At 40.2% G+C, this 27,436-nt stretch overlaps 1 long non-coding RNA gene across 1 annotated transcript; it reads right to left on the minus strand.

The window, feature by feature from the left end:
• On the minus strand, positions 1-3,736 carry LOC111243074 (uncharacterized). Its single transcript, XR_002670291.2, has 3 exons — positions 2,627-3,736; positions 1,782-2,009; positions 1-343 (listed from the first exon to the last, which is right to left on the minus strand). It is a non-coding gene; the product is annotated as an uncharacterized LOC111243074 (long non-coding RNA).
• Between the last annotated feature and the right edge of the window lie 23,700 nt (positions 3,737-27,436).

Consider the following 27,436-nt stretch of genomic DNA (forward strand, 5'->3'; position numbering starts at 1 on the left):
AACCATCTTCGCCCTGACCGCGAGCTCACTTTATCGTTTGTGTGATATTCGAAGATCCGAAGGTGAGGGGAATTGTAGGTGTTTGTATGATTGTCTGTCCCACAGAGAAGAGCAAAATAAGCTAAAGCTTTTCGATAAAGAACACAGGCGTTATAGTCACGATAGTTCGCGTGCCCAGAGCACGATCGTCGATAGCAAATTGCAATGTGGGATGGTGATTGTAAGCGGGGAGAATTTGGAAACGTTATCCTCACGTGCGTAGGGTTACTGTTTTCTTTCGCTGGCCAGAAGTACGCGAAATGTGGATGAAGAGCGTTTGCCGAATCTTCCACGTGTATCGAGCCTAAGCAAGCGTAAAGAAAGTAGCAAACATCATTTGATGAACTATGAGTGGGTCAGTTTAGAGAAACCCATTATTAGGTTCTGCCATCCATAGAAAAGGCTGATATACAATTTCATTTTCGTTGCTCGTATTACATTCTTAAATTTATCTGCCTTCAACAAGAAAAAGGTACAAAGATCCATAGTATATAGGAGACGTAGCAATCCGTCATATTTTGTGCGTTCTCTAAAAGCTGCGTTCTTTTATGCTAACTTACCTCCATTCAGACGATGGGCGTGGTCCTTCAACCTTGAGTTTACGGCTATCAAAGAAAAACGCTCGAGCATGATGGATCCTACATTATTCTGTTCCTACATTCACTTTATGGAAAGCGTTCGTTCGATATCAACAATAACTAACACTACTATAAAATTCTGTTTTTAAGTGTTAAACGATGATTCTAGAATCATCGTTGGTATCCTGTTCCTGCAAATTTGAGATTTATAGTATGTCTATGAACTTAAATATCGGCTGCCGATACCCTTGTATTATCTATTTGTGGTACAAAAAGAACATGTGGCAGAAATGGAAAAAATAGTTTAAAATAGTTTCTTTGTGAACTTTATGGTGTTTTTATTGCGTCAGACGCTTCCGAGGCTAAAGACAACCATTCAATCCGGCCTAATGATAGAAACTGGAACGTGGAGAAAAACTTGTTCAGAACAAGAGCGGCATAGCTGATTTTACACTGAAAATCCTAAGTTTCTTCGTTTTGTTCCAAGTTCTCTAAGTGATTTTATTGCTACGAAATCAGACTCGACTTCATTACGGGCAGTCCATGTAACCATGTCTACCCTGGTACTATAAACCCTACCATGGTACTATAAAAAAAATTACAATCAAAACCTACGTATCGGAGCTAGCGTGAAAGGTCGATCAAATTTTTCAGGTCTAGGTCTAGGAACCTCAGATTCTCATACAACGTCATTTATTCTAAAATAACTAACTATTGTCTTTATGATTAGTAATCTCCGTCTCGTTTACCTCGTGTGGTGGTTTATGCACTACCCTGATACCTTTGTCGAAAATTTCCTATATGTATACGAACTGACTATGTTGCTAGTCTACGTAGTTATTATTGGATACAAGGAAAATCTCCATCTTCTCATTTAAAACATTACTACCTTAGTGCGCACTACCTGTAATTGGCAATCTATGGAGAATTATCGCTGCGCCATCACTGTCCTTGCCAGTGTGCTATGTATGGTCTACATTTACGAAATCAAGTTATTACCTCTGCGGGGCAGTAAATTGTTGAGGAATAAATTTTCACACTTCACAAGTTTGACCCAATAACTTATGACCTATACGTAGATAAAAGAATCGGTGTAGTGAACAATAGTTTGTACCAAACTATTGTTCACTATACCGGAACTACGATTTACTAAGAAAACTATACCTTGAAACAAATCCCGGAAAATCGGAACGCCCGATGCGGGAATCTGGCGATTCGTCTGCTACGTATACTTGTGCCTCAAGTAACGAGTAGAGTTGAAAGGTTTGTGCGGCTTTTCGTAGAAGCAGCGTACGGATCAAAGAGCACCTTCAAAAACGGGCGACAACATCAGGCCAGAAGTACAGGCAAGCTCCTCCATAAGGGATGATTTCCTATGCTCTAGTGAACTGTCTGTAGGGATTGAACGCCGAAACAAAATGGGTTTCCGGTGAGCTTGCCTCGAAAAAGGAGGTTGAAAGCCAATCGTTCAAACGAAAAACTTTCGAAGAAGCGGTTTCGAAAAACGAACCAGGATCTGAAGACGTGGCTTCTAGATGAAGTGATTCTGACTTCGATACGTCGAAATGACCAATAGCAACATTCGATTTCGTGAAATCCGTTCTGTCAAGGGGCAAGGCCGTAGGCAGTTCTTATCGACGCTATGCATCACTTAGAAATGTCCTGATAAATATCATTTGGGGTACACATCTCACACAACTCATACTCGTAATAATAGTCGAAACGATTTCTGGCCTTCTTAGCTTTTTGCCAGTAATTCCCATAACCTGTACAATAACCTATTTATATAATATATAAGGTTAACTAGAAACTACATTGTCTTGACATTATAGAGCTAGCACACTAGTCAGAGCCATAGTCGAATTGAAAACTAGAATATCGTTTATAAATGTCAATGGTCCTGATCAAAATACGAAACTGAGTACGGCCTCAAGCAGGTTTCTACTACATAACCTCTTATAAATTATGCAGTTTAATTATTAAACATTGAACATAAATAGCAACCTTACCTAGGAGCGTACTTGTCAGTAGCAAAACTCTTCCACCATAGGCCACCCGTTGGGGATCACGCGGAAAGAGTTTTAATTGTTAGTCGCAATGGATGCGCCCTCGGAACGCGTTCATTACTGAAAGTTAGTCTTACAAAGGTTTACTCGAGCGTCCGTTGCTTTCTTTTAACATCGTGTCCCATTTGCCGCGTTGCCGTATGTCCATCTAAGTATCAGCACCACACAAGATCGCTATCTAACTAAATTAATTCATCCACTCTGTATATTTGATTACGTTGTTTTCATTGCACTATAATATTAGATAGAGTGAAAAGTTCCCGCTAGATTGGACAGATCGGCCGACCGTATCTAGCTGAAACTTCTCATGTTTGAATATCGGGCGCGTATGTTGCAGTTTTTATGAAGCTGTCCTAGTGATTCAGTGCGTTCAGTTATGTGGCTTGAATATATGCATATTCGACACTGTTTTCGTGCTTGGTAACTGCTTCCAGAACTATTAGCGAAATCGAAGGGGAACATTTTCCAGTTTTCACTTAATTGCTTCAGAATAAAAGATTTAGACTTGAACGACAGGCCACGCTCCATACGGCCATAAGGAGCGAACGATGATGAAGTGCGGACACCTTAGGAGATTGTGGCGCAGTCGACCGAAAAACTTTTTAGATAACTAAAAGTAACCCAAAATTACTTCCATGCACTAGAAATAGCAGAAAGGGACGAAAGCTGGGCCTGTGTGAATCCAATGTAGTATGTATGACAGCAGACTCTCCGTTGCTTGCTTGGCAGAAAAGAAGATCAATCCTACAAAATATCGTTACCGGCGATGGAAGAGTGATCATTCACGTTAACATAAACGAGAATCGTTAGATCTCCCAGTTCGACGCTGCAAAAGTATATTCATAGGTAAGGTCTGCACCTTTGCATCGGGGGAATAAGAAGGAAGTGTTACACCCTGAGCTACTCAAACCTTAAATAAAGTACGGAAACCCATTACACAGAAGGAACTCATCCATCTGAGCCACAAAATTGACAGAAAAGGCCTTGGACTGTCAAAAGATGAGGCGAAGCGATATTGCCGCATGATAACGTGACACTGCATACAGCCTTGGTGACTCAGCAAGGGCAAACAGCTGTAGTAGGCAACTCTGTCCCGACATCGATCTGTCTGATTATCATTTGTTTTGGGCAATGCAGCGTAGCCAGGAAGGTAAACACTTCAGAATAGAAGCTGAAGTCTGCAAATGGGCCGACGAGTAAATCGCGTCCAAGAACGAAGCCTTTTCTATTTCTTGGGATACATCAACTACAAGAAATGTGGGCGAGCAGGTAGACAGCGAATGGAACAACTCTAACTTACGTCTGTTTTCACTCCATCGAAAGTTACAATTAAACATCAAAAAAACAACGGCATCGTTTTGCTCAACCTAATGCATATTGCAAGTAAACCTATTAGAACGTTATGTATGAAACGTTTCGACAAAAATGGCGATCGGTAATATGAGTTTGGTAAATGATCAAAAAATTCTCAACTGTAGCTTTATCATCGTGATTTTCGCCGTGCGGCTCGAGCGTCGTTGTACAATAGAAGTACAGTTCATTAATCGCAGCTGCTTAATGCGGAATTTTTCCATCAGCTCCCCAAGTTGTTGACGATATACTTGAGAGATAATTGACAAAATACAACCCATAAAGCTGTCGCGGATAAAACTTAATCAGTCTACCAAACGGACATATGCTTCTGCACCTGCACATTTGCTTTAGAGTGTGTCCCGGCGGTTCAGTTGTATGCACCTGCTGAAATGACCACCTGCGATTACCGTAGAGAATAAATTTTTCCCAAAAAGTCACAATATGGTCACTATTGTATTGTAAGAACAAAAAAGAATGGGTCTGTATATGACTACTTTTGATGCTTGTTCTAATTATGTGGCACCCTATAATTTATCGCATTGTCTTTACTATATTGACTTTGCTTAACTGAACAAGTATAATATCTTTTATATGCTAAACCTGAGTTTTAACCCCTGCGCATGAGGTGTCGACTTCGAACACAGCTCCCAAAATCACCTTGGTATTGAAAATTGAAAAGCGGGTCTTTTAAACTTTGGATTTTTGAGCGGGACTCTTTTGGACTAACGGTTCGGCGACAGGGTTTCTAATAGTAGAGACTTCTAGGTCTCTTATTAGGTTTATATGGCGAGTGATAATCGCCAATCGTTTTTCCAAACCCGTAGAGCTCAGAGAGCGAGCCCGTAGAGCGTAAGCTACTCGTATTTTTTTAATTTTTCATAGCTGACTATGACTCGCCTACTGAAAGCAGCCTCAAATTTCACAGAATGCGTTCTGAGCACAGAAAAAATTGTTATAAAACGTTGCACCGCAAAAAGTAGCTCCATTTTGAAATATGAAGTCAATGTTTGTCACGCCATATACTAAAACACCTAATATTTAGAAAAGTTTGAAGATTTAGATAAGCATGCAGACATGACGCTTATGAGCCTCCTGTTTACGAAAGCACGTTCGAATGACACCTAAAGCATCAAGTCGCTTGGGCATGAGCCACCCAAAGAGATAAGCTCGCCAACAGATCGCCATAGAGGACAAGCTAAACGAAATCCTGCCAGGACGTCGATATGTCTGAACATGTCGCAGTCGCGAATACGAACATTGAATGGGCAGAAAATTGTTCGAAAAAAAACAGTCTAATAGGCACACAACCTAACAGATATCTAACCACCGGATTGATCTGGCAATGCTACTTATATCGGGCTGTCCTTTTCTGTTGCACGTATTCGTGTGAAACAACAATCACCCCAAGGCACGCGACATGGTCGCCAGTAATACCTTGCTAGCGTTCTATTCTAGACAAAGCATGTCAGAATGCAGAGCGGGTATTACATTAAATCCATGCAGTTGTATTCAACGCGCGCCATATCCACCATAGTAACGGTGCTACACGAAAGATTACGTAGTTTCTCTCGCTGACCGCATCCCGTCTGCACGATATTGAAACAGTCTAGATATCCTTGTAGTCTAAAGACGACAACTTGACGAACGGAACGGCCAGCTGACAACAACTACACGTAAGCCAATACGTACGTTAGTTATAAAGAACTATGTCAGATTCCTAAATGTCAAGATGTGTAAATCACAACTACTTTTATTCAACAGTTTGTTTTCCGATTTTCGATACGTGACAACATAATTTCGTGCATAATTTTCTATATATATATATATATATATATATATATATATATATATGCTTTACTAGGCCATAGTTGTGTTCGTATATAATCCTTACAATTGAGGGAGGTCGCTTCTTTCGATGAGTTTTATATCCAGTTTGATGTTTCCCTTTATTGTGTACAGGAGTAAATGAAGCTAGTTGGCCACCTGCCCATTTTTCACTTTTACAAACGGCTGATAAATGAAGACTAGGCCATTTTCAAGGATTACATTCTTTTTAAACGTAGTGTGTATAAAGTGTAGCTTAGAATCGTATTATGATCTTTGCCATAAGCTTGCTTCAATAGTACCGTACAAAGGAAACGATAGCAGCCATTAGAATTTGGACTATTTCATGGTACGCTACAGGACTATAGCTGTAATGTTTCCTCTTTTCTTTGGTCAACTATGAGATACGCCGCTCGTTCAGTGTCGGCTTGAATCTCAGACTGACTTTAACATCGGTTACAAATACCCCTCAAACAACATGTATCATAAACTCGAATTTCTCATACTTAACTGAAACATGTTTAAATATGCTAGTTATGAGTGAGTCGAGCTAAAAACCAATCTTGTAACAGTATCCTGTCGTTGTCCTTTAGGGCCGAGAGCGGCCAGAGCGGCGTTGGACGATCTAGAAAGCCGTCTTTATGTGTGATACATTACCAAACGGAGTAACCACAATGTATGCCGGGCACGTTTATAGCGATAATCGTATAGAGGATGGGGGATGAGTTGATGTCTTTGGAACACGCACCTATACACGTAGACTGGCACACGTGGTGGCCGTCAGAATATCATATTCGGTTGTAACCATCGGCGTTAGGAGTAGTCATAAAGGCACACAGTTTTTCGGTCGTACGCGGTATGGCCGTCTTGTCAGAACCCTATCAAGATAAATGTGAACAGTCAACGTACCTACTTCTATTGTCATCGCGCCGGTCCACCACCAGTGGTTCTCTTTGTCCTGCCGAGTCAGACGAGATTAACCATTTGCTTTGTGTCTCGCAAAATACTGCCTTGCTATCTGTACTTCTACTCTTACGTATTCAGCATGGAACGATACCGATAATATACGAGTATATCGACCCATGCATTAATCTCTGATCCAAAGATTTCGGTCTACCCTTTACTGATTAAGAAGTTCCTTACAGCATCGGCTATTGTGAAGGATGGTAATGTATCTGCGGAGGTTTATCTGATATATTTTTCGACGCTGGCGACAGAGTCGAACATTCCCTAGGCAAAAAAAGGCAGTGATAAATGACTTTCTTTTGTTTCCCCGACTCATAATGAGTGGCACCACACTCTCTATCTGCCTGCTATTCACGCCAAATTTTAAAGAATTCGAAAGTGTCGTTTGTGCTTTACAAGCGTTTTGAAGTAAGTGAACTTTTCTTTTCGAACAAAACTCAGGTATCAAAGAGCGAGTACCATGTTCCATATCAAGAGAGAATTCAGGGGCTCAAAAGTGATGCCAATACTGCAGGAGACATTTTTGAATCGGGCTATAATTCAATACCGAGTGTATAGGTAATACGTGCGGGTTTATAGCAAGTATAGTTAATAACATAGAAAAAGCAAAAACTCACCCCAAAGAATTCGCAGCAAACCTAGGTATCTCACGCAAATTAAATTGGAAAATTATTCGCAGCTGAGAAGTTCACAGCGAGGATAGCGTTGAAAGATTTTCAAACTAAGCAAACTCAGACCTGCCGACGACTGTCCCAGAGAAGCCTCAACGCACCCACGCTTTAACACCTCAATTCAGGTGGCGAGATGTGTACGGGTACAAAAGCATAGACATCTGAGCATCATTTTAAAGGCGAACTCAGAACGGAGAAACCTTCAACATGCAGATCACATGTCATGTTTTGTTACCACCTTTTTCGAACATTGGGGGGGGGGGGGGGGTGTATTATGTATTGATGCCGAGTGGCCACCACTTTAACTGAGGACTGCCACCAACCAGTTTTAGCAGGACTAAGTAATGGTGCCTGCCGAAATAAACCTGACCGCTGGAAGCTCGATGCCTTTATGCCCACATTCGGCAAATCAAGCCCACCATGATTGTCTCTCCTTCCTAGAGTTTATTAACCATGTGAATAAATATGACTTTCAGATTGATCGAACAAATTCAAAAACACTTCAATGAAAGACAGTGGCACACAATCACTGGACTTTGCAGAGATTACCTTGAAGCTAATATTTAGGATATAGGCAGCTAAGTGTAGCTGTAGTTGATATAAAGTTTCCGTGGGAACAGTTACCGTATCCACATCGTTGAATTTCAGCTAATTTGAATGGCTCCGACGGGTAGCGAGTAGCGGCGAAACAACTGTCTTATAAAGCGAATGAGTGTAAAGGAACCAAATGTTTGGTAATTTAGGCCATTGCCTTAATCTGGCTCGAGTATGTTTATATATACTTCTCATTTTATACAAGTCCTGAGGGATTTAGGTATTTCCAATCTGCATTGGTTCTTTTTCCTCAAATACAAGATACGTAGGTATACAAGGTAAGTGAAGTTATCTCTGTCCTTGTTTTACTTTGATTTGATAATCTCAAGCTTAAATGTACAATGCTGACCGCATATTTAACCATAGTGAACTTTCTTTAATTAATTTTCAGGCTAATCCGGGTTATCCTGTTTTGGTTTAGTGAGTCAGGCAACAAATAAAGCATATAGCATATATAAAAGCTTTTTGTTTTGTACACTTTTTGTAAAGGACTTTTAAAAGAACCAAAAGAGTTTGCTCACAGAACGATGCTAACAATAAACACTGACCTAAATCGAACGTTACTATGGCAGTCGCTCAAGTTCAAGCGTCTATTGCATTGATGAAAGTGAGTAAATTCCATAAAGACAATAAGGATAACTTTTATGCATCACAAAACGATGTTGAGAATAATCAACGATGCTATAGACGTACGTCTATATGGCTAGAGTCCAAATAGCAGTATCTAGCGTACTATTTTTTTAAGTTAATGAATTTACGTACTGCCTGAAAAACCCAACGCTATTTCCCAAAAAAAAACAATACGCAAGGGCTCGAAAAGTAAGATTCACTTTTTGTGTTCGAACAAAGAGCTGCGCTCATTACACCCAATAATAACTACTCTAATCGCTTTCAACTCGCCGTCTTTGCTATACTGCTAGTTCTTCCTTCTTTCTTATAATACCTCCCAGAAGGATTGTATCTGCGCGCTAACTTCTCCTGAGCAGATCACGCTGCCGTATGAGCCGAGCGTCCTGAGCTCTTTGAACAACCATGACAGCTCCTTCAATTAAGTGACTAATTAACTGGTCACATTATACAGCGGTTGTAGTGTTGATTCCAGAAGAGTAACTGTTGCTTGCTTGAAAGAGGTTTAAATCTCTTTTTGGCTTGACGACCTGTCATGTGGAACATCCTTCTTTTGAAAAATCCTCTCAGGAAATCGCTGCCTCATACGTGGTTAACTATTGTAATGTAATTCTACAGTGCAAAATCCAATGAAAGCATCACAGGTGACTTTATAGGCTGCTGGTAAAACAACTACATAAATCCTGGATAAGCTTGTGTAGGAGAGAGTCTAAAAGTATCATGAGATATGACCAAAGAGGAGAAAGAAACATTTTCTCCTTGTTAAATGATAAGTGTAGAGAAAAATAGAATAAAATAGAAGAAAAAAACACGGCTTAAAACGCAGTTCTATTAGGTAAGCCCACATATTATGCAAGTTGGTCAGAGAATACAGAGTCTTCAGACAATTAAACACTCACGAAATTAAAAAAGTTTTTTTTGGCGTTTAATTTGTATACAATATGACCGCTTATTAAATCGCTTAATATTGAGCTAAACGAACATAATCTCGTTTATCGATTCCTAGTCAGATGTACAAAATATGTGTATAAAAACACTACTGTTATCCTGTTTGCTTGAATACAAAAAATATAACAAAGCTTTCGAGTTTGCCTCTCGTCACGTAAAATTCAGTACGTAAATAGTGCTTAAGTTCAGGTACTATTATAAATATTCACAGGCAAACAATATTTACAACGGTGTGATGTCATGGCTGCCACGGGCAAGGGACGAGCCCATAGTGTCCAGAAATCAAGAAGATAATATGAATAAAGGTTATTGTCACACAAACGCTATTCCCAACTATGCTACCGGCCATCAGCTAGCAGCAGTATTGAGCCCAGTTTCGTAGATTTTAGAGCGGGTCGTCCATCTCTAAGTTTGGCTGCTGCATGCTTATGCGTTTCTTGCCTGCTCCTTCAGTCGTGGCAGTCACTGGGCACGGTTTTTTACGTATTGCCCAGGGCACATTAGTGCAAACCGGGACTAAATGGTGAACCTGCTCTGTTCCTCACGGCCCACCAACTACGTCATCCTTTGCCAGACTTGCTCAAGCTAGTGTTTGTATATGCGGTGCAAACATGGCGAATCTTTTCTACGACCCTTCCCCATCTCCTCCCCCGAGGGCAGCACCCCCTGCAGCCGCGACTCATGTAAACACATCATAATGCGTTGCTGTAGCAGAGGATAATAACAGCACTTGCAGTAATCATGTTTTGTCTAATTTGCAATAATAAATGAACGGCTGCGGTATCCTACATAAGGACATCTGGAGAACTAATCCTTAACACATAAGTGTATTCGTGCACAATATTCGACTACGATAGTACAGGATCGTTCAGGCATATGTCATATAGCTTGTCACGCAACAAAGTGAGATAGCTAGTTTCATGAACCTTCACCACGAGGTACCTTCAATAGCATGAATCTACTGATGCCAAATAACAGTATCTCATGGTAGAATTATGGTGAAAGGTATTCTATATTCTCTAATAATATTTCATTTGTTATCTTGACTTCATTCGTTTTGTACTAGAAAGCATGATAACTTAAGATTACGTGTTTAGTAACAGTAAAAACAATAATCTCTACCTTTAATGATTGCGCCACCTTGATTTACAATAGATTCTTGCTACCTTATATCTAAAGCTGAGCTTCCTCGGAGTATTCTCGGAGTTCATCGTTTATCTGGATTATATATTCAATCAATCTTGTATTCCAAACTCGATCGCTCTATGTTAGGTCAAAAATGTGTTCATATTAAACGTTTCCACTGAAGATATTTATATTTTGTTTACGCTGTACCACTAAAACTATATCTTTAACATCAGTGATTTGTCAGTAGGTTTTCCGTGACAGGCCGTTCTAGATTCTGAGTTTATTATTCTCCATCTCAACTGTCTCAGTGATTCCATAGTTGCTTGCTAGATAACGAAACCTCTACACATCCACGTGAGCTTCTTTCGATAACAATATTCAGCTGGATTTTATTTACTTCGTACCTGGGGGTTGCTGTCATACGATGTTTCTATGAATAACTCAGCCTCTTCGCCTCACTAAAAACGGACGCTCACCGCTTACAATGGCTAATTGTTTTTTATAAGATATTATGACGATAACTCAAAGGTTACATTGGACAGCCATTTCTGAAGAGCTTATCTTCTTCTGCGTCCGTCAAGCGGTCCACCAGCCGATGTGCTCTTTGAGACAGGCTCCTGCAGTTACAAACTCTACAATGACTGGAAGAAAAAAACCTTACACGGAGTAGTCGATCGTTACAGCCTCTAGTAAGCCGCACGATATCAGGTCAAAGCCCACAAGTGGCATCGAAAAGTATAAGCAAGACAAAGCAGGACCTGTTCTTTTTTAGTTTAGAAGTCCTCCTATACTAGGTACTCACTATATAGAGGAAGTCATGGCTGTAGTACGTCAAAGGGTTTTGCTATTGTACCGCAAGTTCGAGGGTAGTAAGTTCTAAATCTACATGTTCGTTAAATGCACAACGGTATCGCACAAGTTCTCTACTCGGGTGATGGAAAAACTCTCAAGACTAGTGCCGGATATGTAAACAATATTACTCAAGACGCTTGAGCTGCTCGGGATCAAATTTTTGGAAAAAAATCCTCGGCCGATCATGGACAGCATTACCCCTGCTATGAGCTTCTATCTTGTTGTTAGTAACGCTACGGTTAGACAGCCTTTAGCCACCTAGAGCCTCTCAATGTTTTACTTTATATAGCTGTGTGCCATTTATTTAAATGGACTTTAACATGCATTAGAGATTAGATCTTGTGCTAGCGGCAAGTGAAGATTGGCCATTATTACTTTATACTGCCTACTGTAGTATAAACTAAAATTGTCGCAATGACTGTGTACCCCGAATACTATTATATTCAACTTAAATGTTCGGATCCTGTTCATAATGAGCCTGTCGGGAAGTCCACAGGCATTCCGTTCTGTGCTGAAGAAAGCTCTCGGAGAAGAATAGAGGCAAATTAATTTTCCTTGTCATGAAACAAAGATTGAAGATTTGCTAGACATAATAAATTTTTGACGAGGCTTAAAAGCTGTTCAATGAAACGTAAGACAAGTAGTTCTAATGCTCACTATAGGAGCTTGCTTGAATTTTCTTACTCCAACTGCTATATAAATGAGTCGAGTGCAAAATTAACGTAGCCGTTTATCGTTTTTAGGCTTGTCTAGCTTCTTAAATATATAACAGGAGTTTATTATCTTATTCGACTGATGTAATAATATGTCGCAGTTGTTTCGGCATTTAATGTATTAACTAACTTATCAAATCTTAGACTTATGAATAGGCGGGCGTCATTCTAAAGAAGAAAACACTATGATATTGTAACGTGATGAATAAGACAAAAACAAACGAGAAAACCCACGACTATTTCACACATTTTGCAACAGCGTCTTCGTTTCACGCGGCCCCGAAGCTGCGAGTATGTGCATCAATGTTTCTACGTGTGTTTGTGTGTGCGCGCGCAAAAATAAAGTGTCGCTAGTTCAATCGCCCAGCTCGGTCCACGATAAGAATTGTTAAATTATTAGCGACCAAAGAGGCGTGCCATTCAGGAAGAAGAGCCATTATAACCGAAATGTGTGTGTGTGTGTGAGTGTGTGTGTGTGAAGTGTTCTCCTTTCTACACCAAGAGCCTGCCGTCCCTAAGCATTCTCCTACTTTGATTACCAATGACTACGCAGACTGTTTCGTTCTCGACGTACCTAAATTGACTTATGGTTTTAGAGAAAAAGCTCATGATATAAGACGTAAATAACGCAAAGGTTTTCTTGACGTATTCGAGCTCTTGGATATAGTAAGAGAAAAGGGCAGACATTCTTTCACCCATTTTGATTTTGTACTATTGGAGTTGATCTGATTTGAAGACATGCAAATTTGAAGATAAAATGTAAAAGGGTCGTTCCGCACCGGCAAATCGGTTCTCTACAACTTCTCAGCCTTCTTTCTTCCTAGATCTAGCAAGCGCGTCTAATCTGATAGTGTTGACTGTCGCATTAGCTGAAAGAAGATATCTCCCATGTCTTGGGAGTGATGCGGTTAGCTGTGCCCCCAACAAATGGGGGGGGGGGGGGAGTGGCGGGTATTATCAATCCGTCTTAACTGACAGCTTATTCGGAGCCTTACTATCGACACCGAGAGGGACAGCGGCTTGCCCCCGACCGACCTCCTCCCATTTCCTCCATAGGAACCGCCCCATTATGTACATCGCACTCTTCGTCTCCACCTCAGCTCTTCCTTCTCTGTCCGCTCGATCCTCTCACTTCCTGTCTCATTAACTAAGGTACCGCCATAACTTCTAAATGCTGCTTCAGCTATTGTTTCGACAGGAACATATTATACATTCATTAATATAGAAAGAAAAGCTTTTACTGACTTACAATCGTTGACGCTCGCGCCAAACAGAAGCGTGAAGACGCATGTATATGTATATATATATATTTGTATGATTCTATTTGTGCTTTTATGCTTCATGAAGCCATAATTATATGCACAGCGCGGCCTAAAAGTGTCACAATAGTTTCCAAGTATGTTTGTTGGCAGAGTGTAAAAGATTTTAGGTTCACGCCGTTCATAGACGGTTGGGCCACTGTGGATATATATTCTGCTCTGTTTCATGTCGACACTGATTTGGTTTCGTACCTAAGGGTTCTACAAATTTCAACATGTATATTCAGTACGAGTCTACCTTTGAGCCATGCGCATTATCTTTAAGCTTTAAATAAGGGATTCATTTTCTCTATTAGTTGACGATTAGAAATACGAAAATAATATTACGATTATTTTCCTTATGTCGCCGAGGTACCAAATATACTACTAATTAAAAAAGCCGTTGTTTAAAAACTATCTTTTGCGATTTTTCGGATAAGGATGAATAACTGTAGTATCCAATGAGATTAGTCGGCCAAAGTGGGGATGGGTCATCCTGAGAAATCTGTATTATCTTGAGACCGCTATGGCCGGACAGGGAACTCATCTAGGTTTGCATCATTCTGTAGCGGAAATGACACTAATTATCGTTATCAAATCTATTTTGTGCTTGTTTTTTTAATAAGTGTTGGTACGGGTTGCCACTGAACCTCGTCACACAAGTAGCTACCATAGAATATGACAAAACATAGCAGGCGAAAGGATGGCAGCTTGTTTTCAACTCACCTTTGTCGTCATCATTGCCAACACAGTCAAAACAACTTCTGCTTATTCTGTTCATATTTTTTGTTGTTTTTAAGTGGTAAAGAAATTTGGAACTTTTCACACTAATAGTTTTAAAGCTTTTTAGCTAATGGGCTATGCTCTTGCGGAGAAAAAGGCCGGCTAGTCGTAGGGTAGCGGTTCGGAAGCAAAAGCAAATAATTATTAAAGTGATGCTTCCATTTTCTGTTGTCTGCTTTAGGGCACCCATTACTATTCTTTGAATTGAGGAAACGCTGTTCGTTGTTCGTGTTGACACTGCGAGGACCCCAAGTTTTGGCCATAAACATTTTCCCTCGCTTCTTAATGATATACACGTATTTCTTGAATACAGCATATCCTCAAGCTGATGATATGCGCCCGTTACTATGGTGTGGGATAAAATCGCCAATAATAATAATTATTACGGGTAGTCTCGTAATGGCAAATGAATAATAGTTGCTCTGATTACTCACCAAAGTAGTATTTACCGAGACAGACCATTTTCTACCAATGAGAAGTCCGCCATCGTTTTCACCATGTTGAATGCCCAGATCCAGGACCAAAATATGGGTTCAATTCAATTAGCAAGCTTTCGAGGGCCACACAATAATTTAAGGTTTCACCAACGCAGTAGGAGAAACCGTATTTACTCTAATAGGTAGATCCTACAAATAGGTGAGGGTCGTGTGTCTCCGATTGTGAATCTAGATACATTGTAATTTAACGAATATCAATGAACAGCACACAGAACAGGAAGAGATATGTAGGGTTATTTAAAAAATATCAACACATGCTATAGTTCCTATCGGTTTGGAGAGCATAACTTTTCAACTACAGAAATTAGTTACTCGTCATGCCGACATCATGTATCTTCGCCAAATAACTAAGCCGACACACTGTTTAGCAAGATAGCCGAGGAACAATGCCGAAAGCCTTTCAAGGTTGCAGGCGGCAGCAATATAGAACAAGTATAATTAAAATCGTTAGGGAAAGCAGACAGAATCGCATAAATCCGGTCAGATACGTCTTCGTATTTCTTCTGATGTGGGTATTTTAATTGTGACAGTATTAGTGGTTAATTAGCACGACATCTCTACGCAGTTTTGGAGCCCGGGCCACGTCGTGTAGACTCACCGTGCTCTGGAAAGCAACCCATTTCTAAGAAGTTTTTCCTAATTATTGGACAAACCGATTGGTTTTCGGGTGGGCACAAGTGAAAAGTCCTTAGACAGTGTCTACTCATACGTCTGTACAGCCCCGTACTTATTGTTGTCACTTATATTTGCATAGCTGATGATGGGCCATGTTCACCGAGGCCAACTCATCGAGGAAAAAAGAGTGAACCTGCTTCAGCTACATCTTCCACAAACGCGCACGAATACATTTCTATGTACTGGAGGACTGTCCTTTTTTTTGTTAGAGAGCTCACACATAGGAATACAGCCATTTATATTTGGCTTTTTAGGTTATTCAAGAAGCGCGACCGATACATTGAGTAAGCTACAAACAGCGGAACCGAATATACTTCCATCCTAACTTGGTCAACGAGTTCTTTCTGATTTCACCCGATAAACTCAAGCATTCTCTAGGGTTTTGGTAAAAAAAAATTCAAATACATCTAATTTTCTTTATTTTCCTGCATAAGTCCGGCAACTTTAAAGACCGAACGTCGCTTCCTTGTGCTGTTTTTCGTAATATCAGATAAATCCAAGGAAAAGGCAGGCCGTATTTGTACTTCTGCGTAGAATAAAATAGCTTACTTAAACCGTTCCTCCAATTCAATGGTCAGAATATGGGGATATCCCTAGAACACACCCGACTGCATCGTGACCACTTTACTAATGTCCGAGGTCGAATCTTGGGGGGTGAACAGTGCACAGTGCATAAGCTTTTAATCCATTGATACTACCATTGTTCTTCTTCAGGAAGAACTCACACCAGATGGATGCTTGTCCCAGTGAAGAGTCACTGCCAGAAAGCTTTCGGACGATGATATTGAGTTCAAGTACCAACTGGCACAGTTGTAACACTATAGCCTATCTAGGAACCAGCGTAATTGTTACATGTTTTGCGGTGATGATAATGGCTGGTGCCGACTCTCTTAAGTGTAACGTATCAGTAAATCAGGGGCATATTATCAAACAGTTTTTTAGCGATCTGCCGCTACTTTAGCATCAGACTTCTTTTCTGGTTAGTAATAACAGCTGTGAGTAATTATGTGCCGCATCTAGAGAAGTAAATAATATAGTCATTTGTTTCATTGTCGATATAACTCGAGAAAGGTCCTCCATTTCTTTGTACTCACGAAAAAGTCCACATAACATAAAAAATCCATTTGGCCTTTGGTGACAGAAGTAGTATGGAAGAAGGAAGTAACGGCGTATGAATTATTGTTATATTTATGGCTAAGGACTATATGTCCCGTTCTCACTATCGATACAAGCCACAGACCTGACACAATTAGATAACAATAGTTCAACTACTAGTTCGTACGTGCAGTAGATTAGGTATCTAACATGAATCGTCTTTTGGGGCATTGGCGAGAAGTGAAAACGTTGCGAAGGGCTTCTGTTCAAGTGTCAATCAGTAAGACAACGAACTAAGATTGCTTCGTTGCTGTATTGCTTACTTAACCCAGTGACCGGAAGAACACGAACTCAATCATGGATCCTTGGGATTCCTTTCCACTAGCAGGACCGAAATAGTTACGCTGTCGTGATAACAATACCTCCACGTATTGCCTACGTTATCTAACTCAGTAACAAACTCTAAGCTAGTGATCATTGTCTTAAAACAGAATGTCAACGGTGTTGCGTACTGTTGGAATATGTTGAAGTCGGAATAGAATATAGAATTTATTTAATCTGTACTTTGCAATAAAATAATGAAAAGAGTATAAACAAATTTCAATACGCTAATTGCGACACTGAAAAATTTGTTCAGTAAGAAAACAGTGAATACAGAACAGCACGCTTGCTACGCGGACATGTTAGTCCAGAAACGATGCTATAATATAAAGGAAAAACTGTCATATTCCATTTGTAGATTCAGTTTCTGCACCTTTACTCTTTCTGGCAGCTCCTGCTCCTGGTTCGTTACCGCTTGCTAAGAAGGGACTAATGGCAGTTGGCTGATTCTGGGTTATCAAATAAGTCTGCCTGTACACGCAGTCGAAAGAGAACTGCGTTCCGTGTAGCACTCTATAGGCACAAGGAGTTTAGTGCGAACCAAAAAAAAACAGCTTAGATTATGGTCGATAAGGCTTACTAAAGGGATCGTATCCGTCGAACTCGTTGGATTTATGAATTTTCCCCATAATTACCGACTATTGGTCGTCGTGGCCGCTTTTGACCTAGTTCCATTAGAGCTTTCGGTGTATACAAGCTATGCGGCCCACAACTAGCCTTAGTTTCGACAAAGGAAAGGCGCGGTCTTACGGTTCCAGCTGGTTTCAAAATTCAAAGGCACTACATATGTATGAAGTGTTTTCAGGATACTTGTTTGAATTTTTTTATCGTGACAATGCATTTGAGTAATGAAGAAATACAGAAGCAAGGTAACAGAAGGTAATAGAGCCATAAGTCACAGGCATTACTGTTTTTCATAAACAGAAGGTCGCCGATGGTCAAGCAACTAAAAGCGTCAAAGACAAGTAGAGACAGAAACCGAGCGCTCCAAAACGAATTTCATGAAACTATTTTGTTAGACAGCGTGACATTCCTTGGGGGGTTACAGTAGGGCGGGTACACAAAAGATTAGACCTCCGGTGGAGAAGCATCACAGGCCAAAGCACAAACAGCGCTAAAGCGAAACTGGCTTACGAAGTGGTCGCTGCTTTTACCAAATGGCTATGAAATTGATAGATATGGCGGTCGTTAGATCTTGCTTTACATATTCAAACAGCAAAATAGTAGCTGTGGAGCGGATTCATTAGTAACTTGCAAGTTCCGTGAGGAAAACGATTGTGCGTTTTCTCTTATTATATTTGGGGAATGGCACGTTTTTGGAGCTATACATTTTTTGCGGAATGAAGTCCGATAAATTTTTCTAGTTTCTGACAAGAAGCTTAATAAATTGCTGAACGAAGACCTATAGCGCGACCCTTTACGTTTCCTATTGTCGCTAATTATTGTTTTAGATTGCTGGCTATTGACAGTTGACAGACAGGCAAACAAATAGTATCTCGTAAATAAAGCCAATACTATCTTGTCCCGCTCACGTTGAAGAAAAAAATTCACATCTAAATGACGATTTTGTAATTGAACAAAATCCGCACTGAATCTTAAAAGCAATCATTGTAAAAAATTTGCAAAGATTGCAAAAAATCATTCAGAATTTATCGACCCCATATGAGGAAGATACAGCGTTTGTATATTATTCTTCTGGGGGTAGAGACGAGCGAACATAGTAGAAGCAGGGTGTCAGGCAGGACAATCATTTATGCTATAAATAGAAGCGTGCCAATGAGTAAATAAATGAAAAAATTCATTTACTGGCAGCGTGAGTATAAAGAAAATAAGTGATTTGAGACCGCTTTTGGAACACGTGGAAGGCTCGCCCAACAAAAACAAATTAAAGGGGGCATAACTTTCGAGTGAAAACGGCACAAAGGAGTTGTCGTGGTTGACAGCTAGGGCTGAATAAATTATCCGTAAAACTCTTTACAAAAACACCTACTAATTAGGTTTACGCAACACGAGCTCTTAAAATACATCGTATCCTGAACAAAACGCTTCCGACTAAGCTTTGTAATCATTTAAGCTCGGTTCGATTTCTATCCAAAATATCTGTTTGGACTATAGCAGACATTTTTTGACTTTAGTTTTCGAGCTATCAAGGAGGTGCGGTCGTATGATTTTGAATCGGAACTTTTAAATCTGATTACATAGAACACTAAAATAAATACGACCTGTGGCCATTTGTCGCCATCCGGCATTAGTTTACGATCGATGATCTCCCTTCTTTAAAGCGACAGGAAACTGAATCGTAATTACCGCTGTTCTACGTACTAATAAAGACATGTTTAGAACTATTCAGACTCATTGTATAATATTGAATCAACACCAAGCGGTTGAAGATTTTATTTGAAAATATAACAGACGATTGATTATTCGTTATAATTCCAACTTGTTTGTTTCCTGAGGGCCAAAAATATACGATCCCTTGAATCCATGTCGGAATCTACTGACTATGAGGCATTGTGCAACTGATTATGCAAAGGCTTCTGTCCTAACAAAGATAAGCGCTACATCTCGCATGTTACTAAATGATATTTTATTGCGGTACAGGAGCACTAGGTTTCAGGAAATGTCAAGTGTTGGAATTGTTTTTCAGTGATAGAGAAACCCGCTTATTCAGTTGTATAAACTGCTCGTGTCTAGGTAAAGGTAATAGAACCAGCTTAGGCAAAAAAATTCACGTGGCACACGATATTACACAACATAGTAATTAACGATTTCACGAACAATACATTTTGCCCAGACAAAAGCACTCGTGAAGCAACATCTCGTCTTCCTCTAGTTTGTTGGGATATTAGATCGTACGTCTGGCTTTGCGGTAATCGTTGTCACTCTATCGAAGAAAGTCAAATACTCGACCTTTCGCAGAGACTGACGTCCGCTGATTTACAAAGTACCCAATTTACAAGTTTGAGCAGAATAGGACAATGGTGTCCTTAGTTTCTACCGATTGAAACACGTATCAACTCAGCCTTGTTATATATATATATATTCGAGATTCATTTCTAAGTATAAAAGTGAACAGTAAGTAATTTGTTAGAGCAACACGCAAGCTAAAGATAATCTTTCGTTTTTCAATGTTTACCGGTAGGTTGCTTATGATAGTAGATGGATAACTTTTATACACAGTAAGTTGAGAACGAACTTCGAGCATTTGCTTGCATACTGTAATCTTGAAACATAAATGCCTTAATCTGATTAGAGGAATACGCTCAATTGCAAAGTTCAACAATAAATACGAGATTGTAATATTAGATTTATCACTTCACGTTTGATTATGTATCTCCACTTCTCGTTTACAGAGCGATTTGTTTTATACCGTCCATGTGTTTTTCCGAAAAAAGAACGTGTTTTTTAGAAAAAAAAAACGCCATCAGTTACTTTATGAATCTGAAATTTAGTTCTAATCGTTCTCTTCATTTCACTAAGAGTCCATCAGATCTGACTCAACGCCAGTTTCTGGCTATGTCCTCGCTGAGGTTTTGAGCAGCGCGGCAACGCAACATTGTTAACGTAACAACCAACATATACAGGATGTCTTAATATTAACTGAGCGCGAGATGTTTTAATATCGAGGCTATCCTCTTGATATTGTAGACATAGTTTTTACAGTATAAACAATTACAATAGCAGCAGAGCATCTTTTATGTGGCAAAGCCTTAAGTTCTATTGGGCAAAGGATCGAGCTGATTAGTTGTTGCCAGCCGCAAGTTAACGTCAAACTGAGCTTCGAAGGTATGAGCTCCCAGAAACAGAGTTCTGTAACCGTTATATAGAACGAAGACATAGCTGTTTATCTCAGGAACCTAAAATATGCACTGATTTAGTGTCTTCTATTCCCTTAATAGTAATGTCCAAGGACGACGCAACGGGCGTCCACCACCCAGGGATACTGCTATCGTTACTATCTGCATAATCAACTTCCTAACTTAAACAGACAGAGGGAGTTTAGCAGGAGAGTTATATTGTAGATGATCCAGCCCATTCCATGGGACACGCGTTCATACTCATTCAGCCACATAAACAACATCCTATATCTTCACCAATCGCCGATCCACGGACAGCTTGGACCGTCAGCAGAATGTGCTGTGCCCTATTCTCTGCTCTAAGGGTGAAACAGAAAAAAAGCAGTTTGTGTTGGTCTGACCCAGCATGTTCTGTCCTGTTAGCCTCGATCATCCCGTCACAAGGCCCCTTGGATCCGATCACGTCTGCGACAGTCGATCTTGGTCGGATTTTGTTGGTTGCTGATGTAGCGTTGTTTGCTGAGCTCCGCCTCAAGGCCGCCTGAAGGCTGTAGCGGCAACGTCGTTGTTGTCGACGACGGCCGCTCTGCTGCTTCTCCATCCGTCCTAACGTTGCTCGACCCGATTTAGCTGTTTTTATAGCTTATGGCCATACGCAGAAATACGAGAAACGATGACCGGTATTTTTCTTTGTGTTTCTTCGTTTTGTAAAGTCGGTCTTGTATGGCAGGTAACGGCGCGATCGCTATCCCGAGACCTACAATCACGCCATCAGCTACTGGCTCGGCAGTAGTATTCCACTTAGCCATATTCAACGTTGAGAATTTTCTAGTCGGTCTAGGAAGAGGTGAAAGTCATCATATGCTTTTGTTGTAGCTTGCCTCACGGACAGTAAAAATATAGGACCCTGTGGATAAAATTTCGTTTTGACTTGCATTCCATTTATACGTATGGGGTGCATAAATAGTGTTCAATTTTGCCGACAATCAATTATCACTCGTTACAAGAATCCTAAAGGAACGGGAACTGGAGGAAAGTTCTAGATTTCCTTTGCACATAATATCTGTCGCTTTAAGGGAGCCATTTTCTAAATCCAACTTTTAGCGAGTTACACGAAGAGATGGGTAGGTCATGTGACATTTACGCGTACCTTAATGAAAACCACCTGGTCTGTGTACAGACCTAAAAATGTCTCATCTCTACTCTGCATCTCATAGGAGTAGTTCTTGTGCTCTATTCTCGGTGCTAGTCCCTCGTAGATACCAGGCGATAAAAGTAACAGAAAAGCAAAGTGATATTAATGTATCGAGAATACGCCGAAAGACCTAAAGCGGCTGATTCATTTGCTCGAGCCAGAGTTTCGAATGTCCTACGCGTGGCCGAAATGGCAAAATCTCGGCATGTTACAGATGATTATGTCTTCTATTTTACATAGTAGCATGGTAATGCCAACTCCATTTGAGGCATTTAGAAATGAATTTCGGGCTGGCTTCGCGAGCACAACGCTCAAGGTTACACTGACAGGTGTAAAATTCTTTACAAACGAAGCACCTTCACGACGTATTTGTTTCCCGCGTTGAACTTAGGCGAATTTTTCTTATTTGTCTACATCGTTAAGCTGCTAAAACCGTGTTCGTAGCGAACAGTCACCTATCGCTGCTGTTCGCCCGGCATCCTTTGGAGGTATTAGCAAATCCTTGGAATGATGCAAAAAATTGTTTGCAATATACGTTGACGCCTAGCCCTGACATGTACGCAACCCTTTAACATGATGTTTTGCTTAAAATTAGTAGAACCGCATATGTTTGGCACGTTAGGCTGTCATCTCGGAAAGGGAAAGCAAGTGAATAGGAAGCGGCCATGAAAAGCAATTGCCAGCATCTTCAAAGTTGAAAGCCTAGTATACCACGTTGTTTTTACTTAATTCAAATTGGAAATATTATGTTATTATTTATATACAAACAAACGATAATACAAACATACGATAAACTTCAGACGAGCTTTGAGTTATGACAAAGCGCTCGCTCTACGTATTGGGCAGACAATAAGTTCTGGGCTTTTGCACAAAATGTAATTACGTAACTGGTACGCACCTTTCATATGTTAAGTTTACTTATGTGAAAATGTTCTAATGCGTAAGGTGGAGAGGCGAACTATTTATGTGGCATCTTCCTTGCCAGTAAGTATGTATATTTTACAAAGTGGGGACGATTATGGCTGTTTTTACTGCGCCGCTCTAAATAATTTCCAACTGAGTCTCTCTAAAATGTGACTGATAGATAACAGATGAAGCCTGCAGGCAAACGTTCTAGTGGCATAAAATTGAGCTAACCAGTTAAGCTTATTTGAGAGAGATCACGCAACTAATTCCACGAAGTATTGAAGCCCTTTTTTACGTGAACCAGTATTTGATGTGGAAGGCCGACTGGAGTTTTTCTCAACTCTACTTGGCAGAAAGTGTCGTCATCTATCAGACCGTAACCGCAGTTTCAATCAAAGTGCCATAAACGTATATAAATGTTATCCAATGGCATATTAACCTGTTTGTCTCTTATCTTTACAGCCGTTACCTAAATACGGCTACAGCAGAGAAAAACTTAGAGCTATTTTAGTCTCTACCTCAGGAAGCTTTATTGTAACGGTAGTATCTCTGCATCTAAGCCGACCTTGATCGTGCAGTAGAGGCGGCCTACATTTGCCCTGTGTACACATCTATCGAAAATACTAGTTAAATTATTTCATAGCAAAAAGCTGGTTTACAATTTGATAGTGTACGTTTTACGGTCCCAAAACATTTCAACCCAGTAGCTGATACGTTCTCGAGGCTATCTACCTGTGCTTCTCCATTCAATGCGAACAGAACCCCAACGGTAGAAAGAAATGTGCTGCTTTCCTTTCGGTTATCAGAAGTGGATAGAGCGAAAAGTTAGAATATGAACGGGTGACAACAAGATGCCGACATGCAACAACGACAACAGCTACGACAACGACAACCTGTGAGGGCCAGGAAAAACATGGCACCACCAGAGCCTCAATGTCAACGAAATAATAGCATCAACAGCTCAACAGTGTACTTCGCGTCATTCGTCCTTTGTTTTCCTTTGTTCTCCTGTCTATTGCCTTCGACGTCTGGTATCGAAAGCAGAAGCAAAATGTTCAGCAGCTGTGTTGACTTGCAGCAAACGCATTGCGCTGGTTAGTGCAATACGAAAGCGAAACAGATTGTCGAATATTGACAAAACCTTTCCCTCGGGCGTTCCCCCTGCACCCCTTTGGTTTGCCATCGAAATGGTATGTATAACCACGATACGACAACGTCAAATGTGCGTATCAGGTAGTGTGGCAGGTTCGGATAATAATTTTCTATAAATAGCAGATTCTATTGAAGCAAATATCGAATCGTAGTTTTCATTCTTTTTATTAGTGTGATTCTATTTGTTGCTTTTCGTTTTTGTTATTTTCTCTTCATCCTTCCACGCTAAGAAGTATCTAATGTTCTATATATGACCCTCTTTTTCGCGTTGTTCATGTCTGTATCATTAGCCAGTGTCTGCACGAGCTATATGTGGTAAGAACGGCTCTCTAAAAGAACCAAGCTCGTTCTGTCGTAAAATTGGAAAGATTTGATAGCAAAAAATCTAGCACGAGTTTGAACCGACTAAGTAAAGGCCTTATATCTTGTCAACTATATAATAGATGCTGACATTAGTTTCCGCTGGAGAACGAAGACTTACATGCAAGAGCAGCGCCAGTATCGGCACCATTAACACGGCACCACCAGCAAAGCGGCGATGATGACGGCGCCAATGGCGCTCGGTGCAACTGCAAAGACGTGTGGCGTAACACTGTGCTATCATGGAAACAGCGGACGGAAAGGATGGAAAGAGACATCAGCAATGAGACAAAGGCCGTGGACCGTACTACGTTATCGTTTTGTTATTTCTTTCCCTTTAGACCCTTTAGCTGTTCTCTAATGTGGGGGAAAGCAGAAGAAAAAAAGCAACAGAAAGGAAGAAATAGAAGGAGGTTAGGCAAAAAGGAGGACAAGTTCCGTAAGACCGACCGCGCACAAGGTCTCGTCTAGCAGCAGCAGCATAAACTGAGAAGGCGTGTTAAATGCTCAACAGTTTTAACTGGTTATTGTAAAAAAAATGATTACTATAAAAATATTCAAACAACATACCAGCGTTTCAACTAAAACGTACAGGAGATGAAAAAATCGTACATTGAAATTACGCTTGTTGTATTGCTTTTTTTTCTAAAATGAAAGCGTTATGAAAGACAGTCTATAGTAAATATGTTTTCGTTCTTAAGTTCGACTTCCAAGCTCTTTGTGCAAAAAGACAAACTTCATACTCTTGGAAGACAACCGTGTAACTGTCTAGAGAACTCTCAATAAAGTTTTATTCATTTGCACGCGTTCAGAGGGAGACATATGCGTGATGATGATGTTTAAATTTTCCGAGAGATCAACAATTTCGATCATTTTACTTCCAGTTTAATGTTAGCTAAGGGATGATTCTATTCCTTATTCAAGCGTAGCTCCATGGTGACCACGAGCCTGTGATTTAGCTCCGTCGAATCCCTCTATTTCTTATTCAGCAGAGAACTTTAGTAGTCCGGACAGCGTAGATGATTGTAGGACAAATGAGAAGTTCAGTACTTAGTCCATTTCGAGCTACGCTTGAACTCTTATATATGTCGACCCTCGTTCTCCACTCAGATTTGATTCATCATCTACGATTGTACTTGTAAACAACAAATTTGAGACGTATAGTTGTTCCCTTAATTCGACAGCCTGATGCTATCGTATCGAATAAGATGTCAGCCGAAATGCCTTGACGCTGTTGTCCTTTTTGTCGGGCAATGTTTGGGATCTGCGAGAGCTGATCAACGATTCGCCGCACATAGGAAAATACATTCATAGGTGTTACAACGGTGCCAATGTATACTGATAAAACGTTCGGTAATTCGTGCAAAGAGTCTATGCTGCGGTCGAAATCAAACGCACAGGCTCCAGAAGGCCAATCCGCAAGTGGACAGAAAAATATGTTTTTTTTTTATAAAAACACCTCACAGTTGTAGATTGTATTTGCCTAACGACATATATTACTACTTTACATGTACTTTTCGTATATGTTTATATCAATTTTTTGAGATTTCTTATTTTCAGGGTAAAAGTGTTTTTCTAGACGCATGTACAGACATTTTGTATCAAAGTTCCGGCTGTTGCATATGTGCGCTGTATTATTCTAAAAATGTAACTGGCGCAACGCTCTCTGGGCTAGTCCGTGAGTTCGACTCTCTGAGAAAAATAATTTTCTACTGTGATCTCGATAACACTGTCGATAGTCAGCAAGGCTAAAATAAAAATAGATTCTTGATTTTTCCACAAACCGTGAATCAGTAGATCATCCTTTGATCAGAATTAGTTATCAATAGTTCGCCTGATTACGTTACGGGTCCATATAATTAGAATAAAATTAGACAGTAAATAAAACAACAAAACTAATAATGACAGATGAACAGAATTTTGACCGTCGTACGATCCTTCGGCTGTTTACATTAGCAGTCTCAACACCGATCATATTGTGAAGCAGATACGACAACTTCAGCTCAACTCAGCGTTGTTACTTTCGTTGGATAAAGAGCCTTAAAAACAATAAAACCATAAGAAAACTATTGAACTATGGAAAAACAGCTAATTTGATGCGAACAATTCGCTAACTTATATTGTCTTTGGCACCCGTTCAAAACTTGGAAAAGTTGCTTTAAATAATACGGCATAGTTTTTTTTATCATATACTTAGCAATTACCTTACGTACAAGTGGTTCGAAACCACGGAGCGATGTTAATCGCTTCGAAGGCAGCTCTGTGTACGGCGACGTTCAGAGATGCGGTCGGAAAGAACACAGCAGGTTGTATGTTGGGAGCATCTGTAAACGTTACTGAATGCATTCCCGGATTCATCCGTCCTTTCATCATGTATATCGCGATCTCTCTCTTTCTTTCTTTATAAGGGACACTTATTTTGGTGCGCTGACTTTCGCCCCATTACAATCACCAAAGGTTCATTCCCTGACAAAAGAGACGGACGATACAAAAGGACAAAACAAACTCGGCCTAGATAGGTCAGATTAACAGGCCGAGGCTTTCATATCATGAAACCTAAAGCAGCTATTTGAGAATGCCTGTTAGTGTAAGGATACTTAAACTTCTATTCAATATAAAGTGATAAATTCACGCACATATAGGTCGCTTGTTGTTCCTTCTGAATACGAGCTCATGTGTCGTTCAACCGCAGGGGCTCAACCTGGTCGATGTTGTCAACTCCGTATATAGCAAGTGCCTTCTTTCACATCCGAAAAGTTACAGAGCTGATAAATATGTTTTTAACTTTATTAGTTTGGCAACCGTCTGAATCTTTTAGACACTGGCCGTTCAGTTTGACGAGCTAAGTCGCGCTTCATACGACGTGAACGAGCACAGGATGCTCTGTAGCTTTGGGAAGTTTTTAAATGTATCAGGGGAACCAAAATTTAACCTATGG

The sequence above is a fragment of the Varroa destructor genome, unplaced genomic scaffold, assembly GCF_002443255.2.
Source record: "Varroa destructor unplaced genomic scaffold, Vdes_3.0 BEIS01000001.1, whole genome shotgun sequence".
Lineage (NCBI taxonomy): Eukaryota > Metazoa > Arthropoda > Arachnida > Mesostigmata > Varroidae > Varroa > Varroa destructor.